The sequence below is a fragment of the Coffea arabica genome, chromosome 9c, assembly GCF_036785885.1.
Source record: "Coffea arabica cultivar ET-39 chromosome 9c, Coffea Arabica ET-39 HiFi, whole genome shotgun sequence".
In the NCBI taxonomy this organism is placed as follows: Eukaryota; Viridiplantae; Streptophyta; class Magnoliopsida; order Gentianales; family Rubiaceae; genus Coffea; species Coffea arabica.
The window spans coordinates 35,481,730-35,501,657 of record NC_092326.1 but is presented as its reverse complement, the minus strand read 5'-3'; the positions used below and the strand labels follow the sequence as shown (position 1 = coordinate 35,501,657).

Sequence of the window (19,928 nt, the reverse complement as noted above, 5' to 3'; positions counted from 1 at the left end):
TCATGATAGTCTAATTTGGAAGAAGGCAATCAACGGATGCAACCAACATTCAACAAAGCTCTTGTTCTTTTCTTTTTAAGTTTTTGGGTAAAAAGGGTAGTTTAGGGTATTTGAGAGAAATGATAGCCTATTGGGCCTATTTTGAAGCACAAACAGTGAAAGTAAGGGATGTTGGTGTAATTTCTGAAACCTAAGGGGAGCTGTTTGAAATTATCCAAGACCTCAGGGGAGGTTTCCGAAATTATCCCTAAACATTAATCTGATTTTATTCAAGTGTCGAGCTTTTCCTTATTCTTCTTCCTTTTTGTAAGATATACAGTTTCCCTTGAACTCATAAAATGAAGTACTATTTGTGTACTAAAGTATACAAACGACATACTCAATTCCCACATTAGGTAACAATATTTTGATACTACCTTTGTTCTTCTGTAGTTTTATAAGTTTTGGTCCATAGGATAAATATGATGCTGCATAAAATCAAATGTCAATGGATTCTTTTGTGAAATTTAATGGTGGAAAACTAATTGTCAACTTTGAAGAAGTAAAACATGACGACATTTTGCACTACGGAGTAGATTTCCACTTTGGCAGCACCATGAATTTCTCTTGCAGTTATTTATAGCAGCATAGCTCGCTAAATGGTTATCTGGCGTATATTTTTTCTTTTGGTAAGAAAAAGTCTCTACGGATTTGGACCCGATCACTATCACAAAGTAGGGTATGTTTCCAGAATCATAGGTTACATACAATGATTCTCACAGATCACCCATCAACAACACAGCTCCCTCACATCAATAATCGGATTCGAACATATGATTTTTTGTAAGAAAGTGATCTGTTCTTACTAATTAAGCTAACTTGTGTTAACTTATATGGAAACCAGGAAATATGGTGACACTAGAAATTGTAACAAAAAACCCACAGCCTTATAAAGGTTCCTATAGCATTTGCAAATTGTCCTCTCCCCCCTTTCCCCCTTCCCATCCAAACTAGAGTTTGGAACAAGAAGCTGTGATTGGCTAAGAAAAAGAATGTATCGCTCAAATTATAAAATATACACATTGATTTTAACATGTGTGGAAGCTACCAAAAAATATACTAAGCTTATATTGTGTTTAAGTTGATTTATTTTCTGAACAAACATGTTTATATTTTGTACGAAACAATTTTGGGACTGTCATACTTGTAATCGTCCCAGCCGCGGGTTCCTCAATTGACTAACCCATATGCTAAATCATGGACAAGGGGCAAGAACGGTCATTCTGATGACCGTCCTTGAACAATCAACGGCCAGATTTTGGCCAAAAAAATGTGTGGTTCAGATCACAAGTTGTACATTGATTTTCACAATATGTGTGGGGCCTGCAAATTTTTGTACTGAAGTTACATATTCTTAAAACAAAGTTACGTCATATGCAACCAAAGTTATGCGCTGTATAAAATGATCAAAACCGCCCGTTCCTGTCCATCTAAATCATTGTACCTGCACCTTCTCACACTGCAACATGAATTCTTTTTGTATGTGTCATACAGAATTTAGATGGGCTCATGTAACTAGTTCAAATTTGCAAAATTAATGATGACTCTAATGTTAGCTATTTCAAATCCAATTCAAGAATATTTAGAGAATGAGAGATAAAGTCAACAAGTTTTTTTTTTTATATTAATTAGCAATGTTGTTTTGATTTTCTTGTTACACTCTGTATGATACATTGCATTAGGACGCCACTTTTCTCCTAATAGGATATATGGCTAGTAAATGATGAATGCTCACTGAAATTAAATACTAAATGTGGAGACACAATTCATCTTGATTAACACTAACCGTGCATTTAAAAAAAATTGAAGTCTGAAAATTGAAGTATGAAATCTGAAATTTAAAGGCTGAATTCATTAAATTATTGAATTGTCAAATATTAAATATAATACATTTGAGTGCATAGTACATTCAGTGATAAGTGAATAGCTTATTACTTAATTTTAAAAGTAAGTTTTGACTAGAAAATTCAGTGCCACTTAATTAATTCAGATGTTCAATTTTTGGTTGTCAAACGATCTGAATATATTAAAATCTCAATTCATTAAGTTTAAATGTTGAATTGGATAATCAAACAGGGTGTAAGTATAAGAAATTATGTAACTAATTATCTAAAGCCAGCAAGGCTGTCAACATATGTTCAAGACAGAAAGAAAAAGACAGCTAGTGACGTGGAAAATCTCTAAGAATGTTACATTATCCATGAGCCCTAAAAAAAAGTACAAAGGCCTTGGGTTATAAATTAAGGTCAAATTGAGTGCCCTTTATAAACTAAGGAGCCATTTATTTATTTTTATATATAAAATTACATGTAACTTAAAATTGTAGAATCAATGCAACAATTTACAACTCATTAATCACAATTAGTCAACACTCGGGACAAATAATAATACAAAGTTAGACTAAACTCACAACTCATGAAATTTGAACCGAAATTCGCAGCTTGTGAAATTTGGACCAAGAATTTCTAGCTCAAGTTAATTAATGCACTCTTTTCTTCCTAGATATCACACAATATATGAGCATCGCGCTAAGTCTAGTTTTACGAGACTTTCTGTGGATGGTTTCCTTTGAATTCATTCCACAACATGGATGTTCTCATTGCTTTTCGTTTACTACTGTGCTTGTTCAATAGCTCGTTTTGCTGTCTTAACCTTTCTGTTTCCTCTTGCAATGACTTAATATCCTTCTCAACGACCTCCAATCCTTTCCTAAGTTGCTTAGCCTCAGAATCGTATTGCTTCTTTCGTTTCCATAGTACTTGCAATTCCTGAAGTAGAATCTGCATATGTCGACTTACAGGGAGGAACCAAGAATTTTAATTTGAGGGGGTGAAATATATGTACATATAAACTTTCGAATTAACACAATTTTTAAAAAAAAAAAATTAGGGAGGGGGGGGGGGGTATATAGTATAAAATAGATAGAGCTTTTCAAAATTTTCAAAATTTTAAGGAGGAAAAATATAAATATCTAGAACTTGGAGGGGCGCGGGGCCAAAGGCCTTTCCTCACCCCTCTAATTCTGTCCTAATTAGAGTTGCTCTTTATGAAAGAAATGGATTAAAATTTCTTACATTGCACAATATCAAAAATTTTACGCACTAGCAATTTTAGATTCGTGCATGATACATCATTTTTATTCACGTTGCAATCTATTTTGAACATATCACGAATCTAGACTTGCTGGTATAAAAAAATTGTCGATTATTCGTGCAAAAAATAGTTTTCCAAAATAAATTATAGGAAGCCATAAAAGAACAAATGGGATTATTACCTCTTTATGTTCTTTGATCAATTTCTTTGATTTTAAAACTTCTACTAAGTCCTTGTGCATCCACAAAATTTTGTGGTTCAAGATTCAGACTAAGTTTTTCCTCCTTTTGTTCTTGAGCAACTTTAATTTCTCTGAGTAGCTGCTTCTCCCCTGCCAAAGAGCTTCTTCCATTTTGAAGCCGGTGAAATAAGGATTTAATCTGTTTAAACAAAGTTAATAAGGAAAAAGTAAATCACCCCTACATACAGTAAAATTTCTCAACATTTTCTTGAGTCACCATCCATAATACTTTCATCTTATCCATTATCTGCAAAAAAAAAAAAAAAATTAGAATTAGTCATAAATACTTTAAAAAAACAGCTAACATGACTTGGGCCAACTGAAAATATTGTTTGAAGAAAATTAAAGAGGGTGTCAAAATTTCAAGGTCCAATATCTATCATGTACATATTGCTTCAATTTTTTAACAGTAATCTACCATGTACAAATTGATTGGCTTTTCAAATTTTGAGAAGTTTAGAACAATCGAAAAGAGAAATAAGGAGGGCATTGGCATGTAGCATATAACTAGAGCTATATATATTCAGAGATTTAATTTTAGAGTCTGACCTGAATTACAGCTTCATCTGCTCGAAGATGCTCGTCCATTGCTGCTTGAAATTCTTGAATTGCACTTTTTGTTTTGTCTAGAGCACCAAATTCAGACTTCCACCATAGGCATGATAATTCTATGGTGACATCAAGACGTTCCCTCTGGTTGGGAGGGTTTTTTCATGACAAAATCCAGAAACTAGTTCATACAGTGGAGAATAAAATTTCTTCTGAATAATTTGCCTGAAAAGGAAAAAAAAAAATTATGGGACTAGTCTCCGTTGTATATGTTCACCTTCCTCAGGTCTATTTTCTGACCAATTTGTAATCGAACTTGTTTGTTCTTCTGAATCAAAATTTTAGCATAGTTGATTGCTTCTCCAATTGTCAACTCTCCACCTCGCTGAATCTCTTTCTTCAGAATAAGATTTCAATAGTTTCAGGATCCATATAAAAAAGAATAAGGGAAAAAAAAGAATAGTGACAACAAGATTGCGAGGATGATAGAGAAATTAATGAAATCAGGGAAATACAAACGTTAGTAAGAAAATGTGAAGAAATGTAAATCGGTGCTAAAAAACTCAGAAAGCAAAACAACCTACACAAAAAACTCAGAAAGCAAAAACCTCGTCAGGGTAGTGGTAATATGGTGGAACTGTGGAGGACTGATATTTACAATTTCCATGTTTGGAGTAAAATATTGCCCCAAATAAGGAATAGGAATCAAGTGATGAGCTGGTGATTCCATTTTGACTATAAAGTTCAAGCAAGTAGCAAGGCACTTGCTCCCCACGTCAAGTTTTTTATTTTTAATTTTTTTTATGTAAGTGAAAACTCTCGAATTTACAACCTTTCATTTATAATCTCTCTTCGTTTACCATTAGGTTTGCCCACTTGTTCCTTAATACAATTGTCTTTGGCGATTTATTTATACAAGTAATCATCATAACATAACTTTGGAAGAAAAAGAAAAGATACGAATTAGCTTACTCTGTATTGTCTATAGAATTGGTATTTGTCATATATTTTAGAGTAAATTATATTTTACCCTCCTATGATTTAGTATTTTTTTTGTACATAACTCGCCTATGATTTCAAAAATTATAGGGTAAAATACATAAAACCTCCCTGTGATTAAAGAAATTGACACGAAACTTCTTCATTGTTTAAAAACTCCCACATAACCTCCTTGTGCTTTGGACTAATTTGGAAAATGGACAGAAATCATCCAAATTGACGAAAAGATGTAAATTTCCTATATTAACCCTATTTACAAACTGAATCAAAGTTTAGCTCAGGGCTCAATTAAAGTTTTAAAAACTTTTTTCCTTCATTTGAAACAAAGGTAGAACTAAGGGACTCATTTAAAATTTTATAAAATGTATCATCTTCATCACCAATCCTCTGTTGCGACTCACGAATCATTTCAGTCCTCTTTATCTCCATCCTCATTTCCTCCACTTCCCTTATCATGTCCATCGTCATCCTTTCCATCCTCACGAACCCATCTCCCAGAACCCATATGGCTGACACTATTTCTGCTAACGAGTCTCTCGTTTTCACATCACCTCCGACAACCCTTTTCCCGATATCACTTCTCCCGCCAAACCCATCTCTCAAAGCTTTAGTAGACCCATAATTTACACCAGCGTTAGGGTTAGGCCCACCCACATCATCAAATCTACTATATACCTTGGCAGCCGCGGCAAGCCCCACGTTCCCCCTTCCCGTGATCCTAATTCGAAACCCAGTGCCTCCGTTCACCATACCCCTATGAAAACTACTCCAGTTACTACTATTATTATTGATATAACTGCCCGTATGATTCAAGCTATTGGTGTTATATATATCTCCAATGGGCTTAACATGTGACTCTTCCTGATCTTCTTCATCCTCATCGGCTTCCGCCGCAGCGGAGGAATTGGGACCTTTTTACATGGCGTCCATGCGTTTAAAGTGGACCCAGGCGGAGCAATACCTGTGGCTCTTAGATCCGCCGTAAGGGGCGGCGCGTTGGATCTCGGCACGGTAACGTTTCCTCAGCTTCTCCATCTTGTGCCGGCACTGAACGGCCGTTTTGGCGTTGCCGATGGGGCATCTAGAAGCGACGGCGTCGGCGACCTCCTGCCAGTGGTTGGCCCTGAGATTCCCACGGCAGAGGGAATACCACAGCAGAGTGATGATTGATGGTAGAGTTGCTGGTGATTGTTGGTGATGGTGGAGCTACTGATCACCAGTGACGGTACTGATAGATGATTGGTGTTCACCAGTGTCGTTGACCATTTTGGTGTTATTCACCCGTTTGGTTGTGAGCAGGGAAGAAATGGAGAAGGAAAATAAACAAAAAAAAATGACAAAACACTGCAAAATACTAAATTGTCCTTGACAATGTCACTTGAAACTCCCTTAATACACTAGTGCATCTCAAATGCCGTCAATTTGGATGATTTTCGTCCATTTTTCAAATTAGTCCAAAGCACAAGGAGGTTATGTGGGAGTTTTTAAACAATGAGGAAGTTTCGTGTCAATTTCCTTAACCACGGGGAGGTTTTATGTATTTTACCCAAAACTATATATAACCCTCTCATAGTTTGAATTAAAATATCAAAATGACGGAAATAATCATTCGTAACGGAATCTTTAAAAATGTTGAAATTACCCTTGTTTAAAAATTAAAATAGCTAAAATGACCAAAATGTATAAACATAATATACATGATGCACTCACCCTGTTTGATTTTATGTTTTATCATATAACTCCCTTATACTTTAATACTTTATTATATAACTCCCTTATAATTTTCAAAATATACCCATAACCCCCCTGTGACAATTTTCAACTTTACATAGAGGTATTTTTAACATTTTAGATGACTCCATTATGCATTGCAAATTCCGTTATTTTGACACTTTAACCCAATCTATGAAGAGGTTGTGTATAACATTTGAAACCATAGAAGAATTATATATAAAAATATACTATATCACAGGGGAGTAAAGTATAATTTGCCCTCTATTTGACAATTATATGGAAGTACTGTGCCTGTAAGAAAGTATTTTAAGATAATTTGAGCTTTGTCTTCCTGGCATTTTATCTTCATTTCGAGGTCAGCTGATGAATTAGAATGCAAATCGGACAAAATCTCACTGGGAAGTTGGAGTAACAGAGACCGGACCACAACTATGTCCAATTTTAGTTAAGCAATAGCGACCAGACAACTATGTCCAATTCTATCGTTTCCGGAAAAAAAAAAAAAAATAGCGACCAGACCACAAGTGCCATCAAAACCACGAGTTCTCAACGAGGGTCGAAAGTCAAAGCTGAAATTTCAATACATTGGAATTTCTAAGATTTTTAGCAATGGCCAGTGAATTCTACCTTTTTCTCACAAAAAGTTTACGTCCATATTGCTATATTAAGTTAGAATAATTTCGCAAATCTCCCCTAAGATTTCGAGCAATTTCACTTGACTCGTCTTTCAGCTTTTAATATTACATTTACTTCTTTTATTTTTCAATATCAATGTAACAATTTTGGTCCATATTAATAAATAATTCACATGAAACGTTAAAAAATATTCTCATCTTATATTATCCTTCCATGGCTTTTAGAAGATTTTGTTTCCAAGCAAGAAATTTGACAGATGTTATTTCTCTAGGGTGAGCCACCAAATTACAAAACAAAAGGAAATTTACTTTTTATGGTGGAGCATTTGGCAGGACCAATGCCCAATTAGCACCTAATTTAAAGTGATAAGTGATAACTAGCCTTTTGTCTGACCAAAATTACTTTTAAACAGTTTTAAATCACACCGAACTTACCATATTAATACATAAAATTACAATTATGTGCCTCCTATATTTAGACACTTTTCCAAATTAATACTTTTTCAAAAAACTAACAGCTAAATTTCCTCTTGTGGATATCTGTTCGCCAAACTGAAAAAAAAAAAAAAAAAAACTTTTGATACATGCAAATATCATGAAATCATACAACTCACAAACTAAATCCCACACTAAATTACGTTAATAAGTGGTAGAAGTTTACATTAGCAACTACGTATAATTAGAACTAACTTGATCTGATTATGTATAGTTAAATACATTCGTCAGGATTAATCTTCTATATATTGTCGTATATCCAACCATGACAGTGTATATACCATCAATATGTATAAATTCCCAAAGTGTTTGGAGTACAACATGATAATACAATAACAGTACAAATACAATGACAGCCCAAGTCCCTTCAATTACACATGGACCACTGGAGGTGCTTTCAATTTAATGCAGTCTCTATACGGTCCTTCCGTATAAAACATTTTCTGTAACTATTATCCTTATCGGCCGCCTCTAATATTTTCTTAAGATGCTTTGCCTCAAAACTATAAGCCTTTTGCTGTTTTCTTAATCCTTTCAATTCTGCAAACAGAATCTGCAAAATTGGAGATAAAGGGCTGCAAAGTCAGTACAAGTTCGTAATACGAATTATGCACGAAAATAAACAACTAAATCAACCTTACCTCCTTCTGATCTTTGATCATCTTCTTTGATTTTGTAAACTCTCGTACACTTCGTAATGCCCATTTTTTTGCTTCAAAATCAAGAGCAAGCTTTTCTTTGCGTTCTTCAGCGGATTTAATTTCTCTAATGATCTGCTTCTCCATGGAGAAAGAATTTCTTCCTTTATGCAGCCGATGATATAATTGCTCAATCTGTTTCGTAAAGTTTGGAAGGAAAAAGTGAACGAACAATCTTTTGCTACCAAATAGAATTTCTCTATTTATTTTCTGATATTATCAACAATTTCTTTCGCTTAGCCATCTTGCATCCAATAATTTTATTCGCTTGGCTGCTATCCGATCCGCGTTTAACAACATTGGACAGAACTAGAGGGGACTTATAAAATCATGTTTTCCTCCCATAGATTATTGAAATTTTGCAAAAATATCCTTCACACAAGTTAAACTTTTGCTCCCACAAAAATCTAAAAGTATTTTGTATTATATACTATAGCTCAGACATACTAAAGTTCAACCTTCGAGGAGTTAATCTTGTTCTGTCTAAGAAATAAGAGAGTCTGCAATAAATAATGTAAGACATACAATAACCACAAACAATGACACTGGCTGCCCAATCCTCAAATTCTTGACATACCAAATCATATAATGCAGTGAATCTCAAATTAATTTTAAGTCAATTTGGGGAGAGTGCAAGATTAAATACAGCATAAAATTGCTTTTGTGTTAATGAAAATTTGCCATTTCTATTTGATGGCATTACCAACCTGGATTACATGTTCATCTGCACGATGATGCTCATCAAGTGCTGCTTGCAAATTTTGTATTGCAATTATGTTGTCCTTTACAGCATGAAGTCCATACTTCCATGGCAGACTATCAAATCTTCTACTGATAGTGAAATAGCCGGCATTATCACTCAGCCCGTCGCAATAACAGATGTTCTGCAAGACAAAGTGCCAAAACTAGCTTGGTCTCAAGATAGATCAAGGAAGCAAAACAAAATTATTGTAACACTTTTTTTTTTTTTGTCTCAAGAAAGTAAAAGAAAAAAGTGAAATAAAAGAGTATGTGAAAAAATCTCAATTGTTTTCACCTGCCCCTTGCCTAAATTTTTGACTATCTTTGATATAACTTCGTTCTTCTTGTCAGTCAACTCTTGCAAATTTTGAAGCCCTTTTCTCAAACCCCCCATGCTTGCAGGATCTGCGTAATAAAAACCTGCAGTCAACGACGAAAAAAATAAATAAATATCGTGAACTTATGGGCTAGGTATAGCTATATTTTAAGTTAAAGTCTCAAAAAATGTGATGATCACAGATTAATTAGAGAAATGTAATTTTTTGAAGGGAAATGTTAGGAATGCAAATTAGTATTAACCTGAGAAGCAAAGCTTGGTGATAATGTTGGTGGAAAGTGTGGAATGCTAAGTATAATTAATTGTCATGTTGATTTGGCTTAGAAGATGCCTCAAAATAAATAGATGAATAAAAGAGGATTTGATTAAAGTAATGACCTGATGATTGAGTTCTCAGCACAATTAATTTAGCACTTCACTTGCTCCCCAGGTCAAGTATGCATAATTTATTGTACACGCTTTTGGCAAACCAAAGCATCAAGATTTGACTTTCGGTATTGATTGTGTTTCATTTGTCCAATTCTTGTCTTATAGCTAAGCATTTTTTAGCATTAGGTGAAGGCAAATTATTTTGTGCTTGCAAAATTTATACCACTAAAATTTGAATGGTCTGAAAATGGTAGATGATAACACCCCCCCCCCCTCCCCCAAAAAAAAAAGGCTAATTTAATAAGGGAAAGCTTGTTGAATTCAAGAATGAGGTTTAAATTTTTTTTAAAAAATCTCAAAAAATGAAAAAAAAAAAACATTTGTTAACATTAGAGAATGGAATGGAATATGGTAATAACCTTATGACCCTTGTACAATTCACACGTCTTTGGCAAAATCAAGGTTAATTCTACTTTGTCCCTTCAAATTATGTGCGCTATCCCACTTTGGTCTCTAAACTTTAAAATGGACTTCTTTACTTCCTAAGCTTCAAAAAGTGTTCCATCTAAGTCAAAATATTGACAGAATCCAAAAAAACTAACCATGTATTAAGAGCATGGGCAACACACGTATGTTAGTGTCATTTTGTAGGTGTTAGCAACCAAAAAGACGAGAACATAAATGTAACAAAAATGTAATTTCAACCCTAAAAGAACTAGACAAACAAACAAATAGAGAAAATTTGTATATAATTTTACACAGAGACATGGCATGGAATATATATATATTTTTTTTTTTCAACACAGAGAGTATCCCAACTTTTGCCAGACTAATCTCCCTACTCCTGTACACCCCGCCCCCCAAGAATTCACAAACGGTAGAGAGGTGATTCGAACACACGATTTCGGAACCTAATTAGACTACTCCAACACCATCCGAGCCAACCCAAGGGGCATGGAAGTTATATTTAATACTCTTTTTTTATAAAAATATATATATATATATTTTGCTTTTCCCTTGTTTAAAGGAGGCTCTAATAGTAGCATCAAACTCAGGTTTGTATGAGTTAACTATGGGCTGGCCCATAATTATTAGAGGTCCAGAATTTTGTTTTGGACTGAATTAAATCTTTTGGATTCTTTTGCCTGCATGAGCTCCAAATGATGTTTGGACAACCAAACAACGACTTTGAATCTTTGTTCGTGAGGTGGTCCCCAATTATGGGCTTGTCAACTCCTAGCCCAGTTAGTAGATAAATTCAGAAAAATTTTGTCGGAGTAAAAGGCCAGTTCAGTACTTCTAATTGGTAGCAATTAGACCTGTCTTGACTAATTGCCAAATTCAACTCTCTAAGTCAAATCCTTTCAAAATTCTTAAATTTTATTTATTTCCTTTTTTTTCAAACATTTGTAGATTTGTGTGCTACATCTTGATTTTTCAAATTCAATTTGTGTGCCAACTTGTTTCATCTTCTTTTTTTTTTTCAAATATCAAGTAATTCATAAAGCAATGCATCATGGCGTCTTGATAGACATGCTACACTTTTTACATAATAAATTGCTATAGTCTCTATCCAATATAAGAGTAGATATATAGGATGCCATCAATGAAACAAAATTAATGGACATGGATATCAAATTTTTTCAAATAATATTTCATTTGTATCATAAACATATTTTCAAACTCACCTTTTTATATTTCCAATTACTTTTTTACCTCACATACATTACAATAATTATTTCAAATAATACTCTATCCAAACAGAAAGAAACAAGAATATGAAAATATAAGGTTTAGAGCAAGCTACATAATTATATTCAGTATAAATTCGTCAATTTACCTTCTAAATAGAACTAAAAGAATTTGAAGTGCTTTTTTTTAATCCGTTTTGTTGGCGTTAGAAGGCATATAAAGACAAATATTCTTCTTTTTTTTTTTCCTTTTTATCAATTCAAGGGAGACTAATAACTTTACAAGGGGAAGTGCAAATGTGGAGGATTTGAGAGTAAAAACTTAGGACCTCAAATCATTCTATTGAGTCATTACCATGATTTTAAAATCTAAACCGAACTGACAATGCATACTGGTTAAACCGTAGACCGATCTAGTGTTCGGTCCAGTCATGCCCTCAAACTAACCGCTTTATGTATTGTAAGTTGTAGCTCGGATGAGTTGGTAGGTTCTACCATTGAACTGGGACAGTTCTAGGTGAACTAACTAGTTTATTGCTATTAAAGCAATTAATGACAAAATTTTTTAAATTTGGTAAAATATGCACATTTAAAGACAATCTACAATTAAATACAGCTAACAATCAATACAAACTTGTCTTCAACGAACTCATATTACTTTATAGATTTAAGTATGAATAAATTTTGAAAAATTTGCCAAATTGGTCCTTAACATTTATACAAAAAACTTTTTTAGTCCCTAACATTTAAAATCAGCCAGAATAGTCCTTTAACATATAAATTATGATGCATTTTGGTTTTAATGCTTGTATTTGCTCATTTCTCCGACTAAAAATAGCACGTCTCTCTCACGTGGGCATATTTTCAAGGGCAAAACTGGAAAACACAAGCTTTTCTCCCCTTTTCAAGGACAACATTTTCGCATATTTTTCTTTCCCTGTTATTAAATTAGGGCTTTTCTCCCTTTTTGCTTCTGGTCATGGACTCTTTGTAATGAGGAGGGGCTTAAGGCTGCTCAAACTTCTAGTGCTCAGGTCTTGCAAATACCCAGTGGTCCAATTACAAGAGCGCGTGCTAGAAGAATTCAAGAATCACTTCAAGCTCTTGTTTGCACGATTCAAGAACGAGTTGGTGATGACTTGAGGACCATTGAAGGATTACATAATGGAGAAACTACTCTATACACTTTGCTTCAAATGGAAGAACCAAGTGAAGACTAGTTCGCAGAATACTAGCTTGTTAATTAGGGTTTTTTTTATTACCATTATTAGCTATGTGTTAGCATTTATAACTTCGGTCAATTTCACTTCACTTTGGCCGAATTCAGGGTCTTAATTTTAGTCAATTAGTTGTTAGATATTTTCACCCTTAATGAAGGGCAAGGTCGTCCATTGGACATTCTAGGGTTGAGTCTTGTAAGGCTATATATAGCCTAGCTTTTCATTCATTAAGAGAACAATTCAGATTTTTATAAAATATACGAGAGTTTATTTACTCTCTCTGTCTCAAGAGAATTTCCTTTGAATACTTGAGAATTAATCTCAAGTTGTTCATCGAACTTATCAATCAAGTAGTCTCCTTGATTGTGGCGTTCTTCTAACTATACTTTTGGTTCACTAAACTTGCTAGTCTTGCGTTAAGGAATCTCCTTAGTTCGTGACTTGTGATTCTAGAAGGGTCAAAGTTCCGCAAATCCACACAACTTGGTGTTCGTCTAGATCCGCCTCACATCACTTTGCTAGCGAGCTATGCCTCTTCCGATGAAGAACAAGAAGATAAACCACAGCTCTCAAATCTTAGATCCGTTGGATTCCTCTCCTCACTGCCAACCCCAAAATCTTCATCATCTTCTTCTTCCTCATCTATCTTCTTTCCATCCCCCACCCCAATCCCATCCCCCCCCAAAGCCCCCTATCTCGTCGTCTTCCTCAACCCCGAATCCACATTAATCTAATAAACTTCAAGAAGAGAGGGATGGACAGCAATTGCTAAAAAATCGAGAAAGTTTGAGACTTTTGGCATTGCTTCCAAAATCATCGTCATCTTTGTTCGCTTCGCTTCCTCAACCCAAATCATTTTCCATTTCATCTCTTTTCTTTTCTCTTCTGCAGCCCACCAAAACCCACAATCTTGATGCCCGGGCTTCGCCTCCTGCACAATCTGCTAGAAAGAGGGGTGTTGGTGGTTCCTTGGCGATCAGATCACACAGCTTTAATGGAAAGGTAACGGAATCAACCTTGCGGGGTTTAATGGTGGTGGTTCCTTGGGGGATCAATAGCAGCAGCCACACCGCTAGGGGGATCAAGCCTCAAACTGACGCGGGTGCTTTTCAATTTGAGGAGAATATACTGAAGCAGCAGCAATAGAAGCTTCAATTCCACATTTACACTAAAAACAATAGTATTTTCCGGTTTTACCCTTGAAAATATGCCCACGTGAGAGAAGCGTGCTATTTTTAGTCGGAGAAATGAGCAAATACGAGCATTAGAACAAAAATGGATCATAATTTATATGTTAAGGACTATTTTGACTGATTTTAAATGTTAGGGACTAAAAAAAATTTTGTGTAAATGTTAGGAATCAATTTGATAAATTTCTCATAAGTTTTTTATACATTGTCAGTATATAAATTTTCTTTTACACTAATAGGTTTTGATCATGCAACATAACATGAATTTAAATTTAAAATTCAAATCCTGTATATGCACTCTTTCTTTATATTTCTTTACCTTCAGATAAGTTATACAAATAAATTTATTTGTCTCCCTCGCTAACCTTTTTTTTTCTGGTCAAGACTCAAGAGTATATTTACTTATGTTTTATGTCCTTTAAGTTGTTAACGAGTATATTCAATAATACATTTATGACACAATTATGGCATCAATGGTCAATTACATCTAGCCTAATAATCGAATCTGTGACCATTGACCCAATAATCTTTCAAAGTCAATTGGGTTTCAAAGCCTTAGTCATTGAACTTCAACCCAAAAAAAAAAAAAAACTTAGTCATTACGATTTAAATTCAATTCGGAGCCTTATATGAATTTTAACGCTATGCTTGAATACAAAAAGAAAAATAATAGCTATTTTCTCCTAAAGTTTTTATTACCAAGGAAAATTTTGAGAAAAAAATGAGATGTTAATAATAAGGGAAAATAGTTCAAAATATCCCTCACATTTTACAAGATGACTTTTTTCGTTCCTCACTTTTAAAAGTGTAATTTTAAATCCTTTACAAATTCACATTAACCGTTTCCGACTAGTTTTTTGCCGAAATCCACCACGTGACTTGCATGTGATAATTTTTTAAGGGTAAAATTGTCAAATCAAAGTTTTACATAATCTGATTCATAGTCTCTCACATTTCACAAAATAAATTTTTTCGTCCTTAACATTTTACAAAATAAATTGTTTCGTTCCTCACATTTCAAAAAATGAATGTCTCCATCCCTCATATTTTTCAAAATGAATTTTTTCATCTCTCATTGATCATGTGTACGAGTAGTTTTTTTCTATAAATCCACGTATATGTCTATTTGATTTTATCTGAACAGTATGAATAACATGTAATTTATCTCTATTGGATTTCATCTAAACATGCTAATTGTAGTTATACACATACTATTCAATAGATATATATATATATATAGGGGTTTAAAACTAATGATTTTGTTTGAAACCCATGTATATATTTATATGATTTTGAACCTATTCAATATTTGTGACCTTTCTCTTTTGGTAATAATTTATTTATTGAATTGCATAATAAGGTCATCTAATTAATGGGTTCTAACTCGAATTCTATAATTGTGCTAAAAAATTTCAGTTTAAATCTGAAATTTCTATTCGACACTTTTAAGATCAACAGTTGAATTACTTACCTTGTGATTGTCTTAAAATTTGAAAGTGCCAATCACTTATTTCTTTTTGTCATATTTTTATTTTGTTTACTTTTTCTATCCAAATTTAATTTGATATAAACACTCGATAATATTTAGGATTAAATGTCTTCTTTATTTTCAAATTTCGAGTAAAAGAAAATGAATATAAGTGAAAAACTAACAATTTTTTTAAACCCATATATATATCTATTTGATTTCACTTGAGCAGTATGAATAGTATGTAATATATCTCTATTTGATTTCACATGCTATTCGTACTGTTCAGGTAAAATCAAATAGATATATACTTAGATTTAAAAAAATTTATTCACACATATGATCAATAAAGGATGAAAAAATTTATTTTGTGAAATATAAGGGACGAAAAAATTTATTTTATAAAATGTGAGGGATTATGAATCGAATTATATAAAATCTGATTTGACAATTTTGCCCTTAAAATATGATCACGTGCAAGGCACGTGGTGAATTCCGACAAAAAACTAGTCGGAAACCTAAATAGGGACCAAATTTGACCAATGTGAATTTGTAAATGACATAAAATTACACTTTTAAAAGTGAGGGATGAAAAAAGTCATCTTGCAAAATGTGAGGGACGTTTTGAATGATTTTTCCTAATAATAATTAGTGAATATAACTTTTGGTGTTTAGATAATCACTTGCTTTCAAAATTACCAGTAGAATAATGTTTAAAGTCCATTACGTAGGTTAATTAGGGGTCACATTCACACCTTGATGACGACAAGTTTTACAAATAATCATTCATGACATTCACCTATTTGGCAAGGGTACAAAATAGTCTTCAATGGCTTTGTTTGGAACCTGAGTTTTTTGGAAGTTTATCTAAAACTTTACTGTAACATATTGTAGAAGATTTTTGGAAAAATTTTTTGAGATGAAAAATTTTTTTTCCTTTTCTTTTTTTCTTTCTTTCTTTTTTTTTCTTTCTATCCTTTTTTCCTTTTTTCTTCCTTCCCCCTCCCTTGCGACCTGGTACCGTGACTGGGGGAAGGGGGAGGGTGGCTGGGGAGGAGAGGGGGAGAGGGGAGGGAAGTAGAGGGGGAGAGAGAGAAAAAAAAGAGAAAAGAGGCATTGCTGGAGGAGCTTGGGCTGGGGTTGTAAGATGAAGAGAGGCAAAAATTTTGGTGTCTTGATGTCCTCAATCCCGGGGCATTTGAATAAGCACTCTTTTTCTGGCATAGATATGCCACTGAACAAAGTGATTCCGTTTTGTCTCTGTTTTCTTTTTGGATTCCGAGTGCGTCTGCCTCGACTTTGAATTCGCAGTTTGGATCGGTCAAAGGGGGAGGGGGAGAGGGAAAGGGAGAAAGGAAAAAAAAAAAAAGAAAAAGAAGGAATGCCGGTGCTGGAAGTAACGGCGGAGGTGGTGGCCGGCGATAAAGGTGTGGTGGATCGGGGTGGGAAAGAAAGAAGAAGAAAAGAAGAAGTTTTTTGTATATTAGATATTTTGAAGTATGTAGATTAAAAATTTTGATAAGTTTTTTTGGGTTTCTGTAGTTAAAATTGTCAAAAAACTAGTAGCTAAAAAACTTGGGTTCCAAACAGGCCCAATAATGCTCTGTTAGCCCTCTAACAAAAGAAAATTACATTTACAAGTTGATTAGCTTTAGCCACCAATCGTGAAAAAGAATTGTGTGCTAATGATGTATTAGCGCTACAATAATGATGAGTATCTGAAAAGAAAGCGCGACATGATATTTCATGTGTTCGATTTTTCAAGAATGAAAAGATTACAAAATCCAAATGTCATATGGACTTGCATGTGAATAATGCTTCCAAAGAGTAATCATCTTTGTCAAATTTGAGATTTCACAAGTGACTTGAATACCTCAATTCAACGTCTTATCTGAGGTTTTGATTCTTTTTGACACTATAGTATTTGTCAACAGTGTCTGAAATTAAGGTCATTAGCTTGTGCGAGTTTACTAATTGCTATTTAGAGCGTGTGAATTCTGTAATGTTTGGATAGTGAATTATTTGCTCCTTTTTATTTACTTACAGTATCGATTCAATTTTTTAACCATCTTTTTATTTTACATATATCACATCAAAAAGTACTATGATATTTTTTAAAAAATTATCCTAAATAATCTACTATCCAACTCATTTTGCATTGCATAAAGTGACTCCAATGTCACAGAATCATTTTTAATTTGTTCCACTGCATATTATTCATGGAATGACAAATTTATCCTTTTCAAATTAAACACAATTGTTCAATATTGAAAGTTACAGTTATCCGCTGTGAAAATTACAGTTGAATTTAAAAAGAAATCTGCTGTGAAACAAAAATTGGTACAGTGACATAATTGTATTTGGATAAGAAATTATTTGAAATATTATATAAAATAATTATCATAATATTTTTTTATAACGTGATATATGTGAGTTAAAAAATTAATTAAAATAAAAATTGATTGAAAATTTTGTTTGCAAAGTAAATAAAATAATATTAAAAATTATTTGACTTAATAAGTAGTAGCATTTTGATTGATTGGTGCAGTTGAATACCTGAACAATGAAACTGTGTATGTTCCTTTTGAATCATGACTGTGATAACAGTCGCTCCAATAAGCTCAAATGCGCAAAAGGAGTCCATCATACTGTTAATGATTATTCTCCATCAATCAGAATGAGAAACGCAGCAAAACTTTTAAACTTTCCATTTTCCTGCTAGGAAGTGACTTTAGTTTCAATGGGCATGAATTTTGTTTATCTATTAATGCATTTATTTTTTTTGCTCTTTCATCTTATCAGAAGTGATGGATAGATTTGACAAAGCTTGAGGTCACTGTTTCACCAACAATAATGATACAAGGGAAAGTGCTTCGACCACCATCGGAGTCATGAAGAGTCCATAGTTTGAAGACATAAAATTCAGCTAATGTTAGTTGGGAGGCTTCTGTAGTGCGTTAGCGCACTTGCGATAAAAAAATAAAAAATTCCTTCCCTTGCGTTGTTAATGTCATATTTTGTTTATTAATATTTTAAAATAAAAGTTATTATTTTAAATTTGACACGTGTTTTTTAATTTTAAATTTTTTAAAAAAAGCAAATTTTAAAATTCTAATGCACATTTAACAAGAAAACATTTCGAATTCAAAAGATATATATATATATATATGTAAATTTACTAATACCACATCATTTAATCATAGTTGATAGTTGATTATTATCTTGGTAAAAAGTTGAATTACCAAAAGAGATTACTCTAATATCGAAGAAGGTATTATCATGTTTCATATGTGTTTTTCCGGATTTGATGAAGGTATTATCAAATGAATTCTAGCATACTATTTGGATAAGTGGTACCCCTCCATTTTTTTTTTCTCAATTTTGCAGTACTTAAGACGGGATTTTGGATTTGATTATTAAATAAGTTCATCTCATTCCCTACCGTATATGCTGCAACCCGCTATAAAACCACCCATTTTTAAGATGCAATATAGGGGCGCAAACGAGCCGAGTTCGAGTCGAGTTTTAGCTAATCTAGTTGAGTTCGAGTTAATTTTGTGAAGCTCAAACTCGAGCTCGAGCTCGACGAACTAAAAATATCAAGTTCGAGTTTAAAAAATAAAAAAATAATTATTATTATTTTATTTTTAAAAAATAAAAAATAAATATTTATTTTTAAAAATGAATAAAACAATAATTTTTTAACAAATAATAAAATATTAGGGACATATATATATATATATAATTTTACTATTAAAATAAAAAATAAAAAACAAAAAATATATAAATAATTGAACTCGCGATCGGCTCGCGAGCGGCTCGATTCGCGAAACACTCTAATGCAATACAACTTCTTTTTGCTCTTTTTATTTTGCATGACACGTGTTACGTTTTTAATGGATGGTTGACGCACTTTTACAGCTTTTGTCAATTGGGAAATTTTTTTTGGGAGAATCTCTAAATCGGAATTTCTACCATGAACTTATCTTACATTCATCTTTTTATCCCATCAATATTACATTCAAAACATTTCACAACAAACGAAAAAATGTTTCTCCATATATAATCTATGATCCAAAGAGATTAATTTTCTTTCTATTGGGAAAAATTATTTATGTACCTTGAAATATGAGACAAATTTCAAACTAAAATCTTTGGCTCCTTTTGGGAGATAAAATAAATTTTGACCATTGCATTTCAGGTTCGTGTCAATGAGGCGCTGATCTAGTGATTAAAGTTGAGATTTGGATTCCAACCACCCCTCCCTCCTTTATATTTCTTAAATCTCATATCTCTCCTACTAAAGAAAAAAAAAAGTTCGTGTCTTGTTTATTTCTAATTCTGTGTCCAATTTGTGGTGCTTATCACACTTATATATTGTCAAGTGCCCACCTTGAATATATTTTTTGAAGTAAGTACTAAAGCATAA

General features: G+C 33.2%; 1 pseudogene; it reads right to left on the bottom strand.

Annotated features, from left to right (window-relative positions):
- Nucleotides 1-5,131: 5,131 nt before the first annotated feature.
- LOC113708203 (uncharacterized) lies at nt 5,132-9,618 on the bottom strand (annotated as a pseudogene).
- Between the last annotated feature and the right edge of the window lie 10,310 nt (nt 9,619-19,928).